The sequence below is a fragment of the Dipteris shenzhenensis genome, chromosome 9 (assembly GCF_047967505.1).
Source record: "Dipteris shenzhenensis isolate YYH24624 ecotype China chromosome 9, Dip_SZ_1.0, whole genome shotgun sequence".
NCBI lineage: Eukaryota > Viridiplantae > Streptophyta > Polypodiopsida > Gleicheniales > Dipteridaceae > Dipteris > Dipteris shenzhenensis.
In genome coordinates, this window is record NC_141604.1 from 18,559,818 (window position 1) to 18,564,981 (window position 5,164).

Consider the following 5,164-nt stretch of genomic DNA (forward strand, 5'->3'; position numbering starts at 1 on the left):
CCTACCCATATCTTGGATGCAATTTATGCTATGAAAAGAGAGAGAGAGAGAGATAGAGAGAGAGACAGAGAGAGAAAGAGAGAGAGAGAGAGAGAGCTTGCGATTCTAAGCTGGAAACTTGGGATATGAAGAGCCTAAATATATCCTAATTTCCTTCTATTTGGAAACCAAAATTGCTCCATGTATGGAGCAAGTACTAACATAGCGTTCATGTACATCAGGCTGGTTGGAAGAGTACCCACATAGTGTACATGTACATTGGTTTGGTTAGATGTTTGGTAGACTAGTGGATATGGATATGCCAATCACTCTCACATTCATGCAAAGTTCCAAATTGTGAATTGCAAATATCATCCAACTTCATGAGCAGCATGCCAATGGGAATAGGTGCATCTATTCTATATAGCACCATTGCAAAGTGCAAGCACAACACAATATCTTTTGTACTTATCTTATCCTTGACTTCTATCTTGTACGACATCTCAAAGAGACTCCCTAAGTAACGATATATAGACATGGGAATCTTGAAAACCTTGTTGTGATTGGAGGAGCACAATCACAATGAAGTATTGGTATCTTTATTGTATTCCTTTCACTTTGAATTGCAAAGCATCCCTATGACTTTAAGAGTATAATGCCAAAGGGAATAGGAGCATGAATTGTATCTAGCACCATTGTAGAGAGGAAGCACATGTGACCTATCTCTTGACTTGTATAAGTCATTCTACTTGTCGTTCACAGATGCCTAGATAAGACTAGCTATGTAGCATTTGAAAGGGACTCCCTTGGGAACAACCTTAATGATAGAAATCAATGTGTGTGCAACTCTCATTTCCCTCTCTCTCATGTAATCTAGACATGAAGTGATACAAAAATTGAATGTAACTAGTCAACACAAATATATAAAAAAGACTCTAGTATAATTTATGATGCAATAAATAGCTCATTGCAATTGAGTTTGTTGTTGCTAATAGAAAAGACACAACCCAAAGATGACCCTATTAGTGAGCCTATCGATTGGCAGCTGAGCTTGTATTACAACTGATGAAGAATGTCTCTAGAGCATCAACGCTCATTAACAATGATATCAAGCGATAGGCCAAGCCCATAATGAAAAAGGACTAGATAACCACCTTCCTTTCACACATATAGAAGCCACGAGCCTTCGATTGGTCATCCACATTGAGAGTTACATGCCATGTTGAAGCCATGCAGCTAGGGTAGCTACACCTACATTGGATTGACAAAGTACCCCTTCAAACCTTTGTAAAGCCAAGTATTGTCACATATGCCCAAGTCCCCATGAGAGGAATTTTACCAAGATTCCCTAAAAAATTTAAATGGGTGGGGCATCACTAAAACAAAACCAAAAAACTCACAATGTATGATCATTGCAACTAGGATAGATTGTTACAAAATTGTCCATAGACTTGAAACCACCGACCAAAGGCATCAAACAAAAAACATCTACAATAACAATGATGATCCAGTCATAAAGAGCTAGAACCATACTAAATGAAAACACCATTGGAGATCATTCAAAGAATTAGATCCTCAATAGCCAACCGGTCACTCACAAAGGGCCAAACAAGAATAAAGAGAGCAGATGTAAGAAAATCAAATTGCCCAATTGTCTGACTATTCAACTTGTCTACAACAGTCATCTCTTGCAAATGTCAATGATGTTTCTTTTAAGTGCTTGAACTATTGGTCATGCTTTTCTTTATCACAAACTTCTATGAGTGCCTGTCTTTACTACAATATGCACATCTGAGTTTTTTCAACTTTTCTATGTCCTACAATTTTTCTTCATTCTCTGTATGCTAGATGCTAATTCTCCAATAGGTAGACTTACCTCTATTCTCCTTTCCTCACTAAATAGTAATGCAACGAGATCAGAAAATCAAGACTCTCTGAGCTTATACAAAGTATTTGCACCAAATCAAGATATCTATGAGACAAACTTGAAGCAAGATTGCTTTTTCATCTTCTTCATGGACTTAGAACATAGAGCAGCTGATTGCTTCAAAAGCTCTTGCAATCAATTTAAGCAAATACATAAATCGTCTCACCCATCCATGTGAAAGGTGATTAGTTATTACTTTAAAGGAGATTTAGAATTCTTCATCACATCCACACAGTGAACATATTATAGACCAAGAGCTCTCCCCAACATGCCCACTGCTATCTCGTTCTTTGGCTCCCACAAAATAACCTTAACAGGTTCACTACTCTATGTTGTCTACTTGGTGCCCAAAAGCACCCCCCATAGGCATTTTTGCATGAAGTACAAGCAATTCAATAATTGTCACAAGCGAATTTTTTGCCATTGAACTTCAAAACAACATGTTCCATCGACTTCTCTGGCTTTGTCAAGGTATCCATCTCCACAAGCGTAATTAAATATTTCAACTCAAATCAACTAAACCTTATGACTAAGAGTTTTGACCACACACCCACGTAATTTTGGAGGGTATCACTCACATCTTAAGGCTAGACTTTAATGATTTCTTTAGATGCTGATAGCTTGCAAGACCAAACAACTACTTTGATACTAGCTGATAGAAATCAATGCATGCAACTCTTGTTTCTCTCACCCTCATGTAATACAAAATAAACAACACATTGAATGATAGAAAACTTGAATTTACCAGCTGAATAAGTTTATCATAAAGACGCTAGTATATTAAATGACCCAATAAGTATCTCATCTCAACTAAGCTTTTTGTTGCTAATAATAAAGACATGACTCAAAGACAACCCTACTAGCAACCTATCGATTTGGCAAGCTGACCTTACATCACAATTGATGAAGAATTTATTGACATTGATATCACGTTCACACACCAAGCCCGTGGTGAAAAAAATCAAATATTCTCTCTAATGTATAGGTCTCTTCTTTTTATGTCTTTTACTTTTGGTAAATTTTGTTGGTCTTTTCTATATCTATCTTTGTTTGTACAGTTCTTTATTTAATAATATTTAGTTATCGTTGGTTTGGACTAGATCTTGCATTGTTATCCATAGTACATAGAGCAAGATCTTCACTTTATTAAGTTGGTTTTACTTGAGATCTATCTTGATGGAACTTTAGCTAATGGAAACTATGCAACGTTTCAAAGATATTCTCCCAAGAATGATGAGAGGTCTAAATACACAAAGGGTTTTAAAAATTTCATCACAAAGTTAATGGCATGGCAAATACAATCTCTATAGGATTAATAATTTTTTAAAAATTTATTTCATGCTTGTCTCTATTTTCATTATGTCTATAACTTTTTATGTTTGAATACACTTTAAAGGCATTCGTTTGGATAGTGTCCATGTTCATATGAAAGGATCTCTCTCTCTCTCTCTCTCTCTCTCTCTCTCTCATTCCAGAGACATTGATTTGGGGTGTGGTGAGCCTATATGAGTCAGTCAAAAGCAAAGTTTCTATCTCGTGGTTTATCGGACTGGGTTAAGAGCACAATCAAGGTGAAGCAGGGTTGTCCACTCTCATCGACCCTCTTCGTACTTTACATCAATGAGATTAGATCCGTCATAAATCGCCTAGGAGGTGAGTAATCATTATTGGACCACCTCATGTTATAGATATTGCTATACACTCATGACATAATTGTTATATCTTCTTTAGCAGAGGGGCTGCAGAGATAACTGAAGGCCCTAGAGGTGTTCTGCAAAGAGAGAGACCCAATAGTCAACCTTGGGAAGACAAGGGTTATGGTCTTCAACACCTCATGTGCAATGGCCCATTGACTCAGCTTCACTTACTATGGTAAGCCAGTGGAGATAGTGCAGTCCTACACATATTTAGGAGCGGTCTTCATAGGACCCATTGTCACGATGATCCATGCAGCTCAAGAATGACTCACATGGGGGCAGAGTGATTTGGCTTGGCTTTAGAGACAGTGCTTTTAGGCACACTTATAGGACCCACTGATGAAGGGCTAGCTCTTTGAGACACTCATATGACTGAGTGATTGCCGACGATTGAGTGGACAAAATTTGAGCAGCCACAAGTGATTTTGGGGCCCAATATGATTTGGAGTAAGCACTCAGTTCCACATGAGACAATACATGTAGAGTTTGCCATGACTTATTTATAGGTCAATGCCATCTTTTAGACAGCAACATTCATCCATAAAGTCTAGGACTTACCTCGATGGAGACTTCCGAGACTGACCCTAGGGTCATCTAGATATGACTAGTAGAGGGTGGAGCAGACACATGGTATGCATGGATATCCACATGGTCTGCCAAGCATGGTATTCAGATGGACAGGCTCTCCCCTTTTCAGCATAGCATGGATGTACCCCTTGAGTTGATCTCGTGAGACGAGATTAATAGTATCATATGGTTAGATCTCCTCTAGCTCATACACCTTGGACTTGGGGACGGGGGGGCAGGAGCTCCCCACCAAGTTCCAGTTTTATCGCAACCACTTTCTAAGAGTATCGAAGGAGGGATTCATCATCATACCTCAGTATCTTGAGGATAGAGGAGTCTCGCATGCACTGAGGATTGCCATTGGACAGATGCATGTTTCATCCCATTAGTTGAGGATTGAGACAAGAAGAGCAACATGCATACCTATAGAGTAGCAAATCTATATGCTATGGACATTGGGACTGGTTGAGATTGAGGAGCATTTTTTATGTACATGCCTAGCCTATTATGATATCAAGGGATGATACATTGCCTCTACCACGAGGGAAGTAGCTTTGACCCACTCACATGACTGATCCACTTCCATGACCAGGTTTGCATGGACTCTACTATGACATATTAGAGAGCACCAGGAGGCGACCAAACCATAGGGTATAGAGGCTAATAGAGCATATCAACACATCACAAGCTTTTATGCATTTGAGACACCTTTAGGACACAAGGGGATAGAGGAGGAGGAGATAGCTGATATGTGGGCAGCCTGGATCATTAAGAGAGGGACACTGAGACCACTTGCAACACAGAGAGTGACTACAAAAACTGGGTTAGGCGAACCTGAATAGAATGTGCTCTAGTTTAGAGATCAAGGAGACCACGCCCTGCCCTGCCACATCGTGAGACAGCCCGACATATGTAGATTCAAGATTTTTTGTTGATCACAGATGAGCCACCACGGTGCTGGTGGGCTTTAGCTCTCAGCCTACTCCAACTAGTC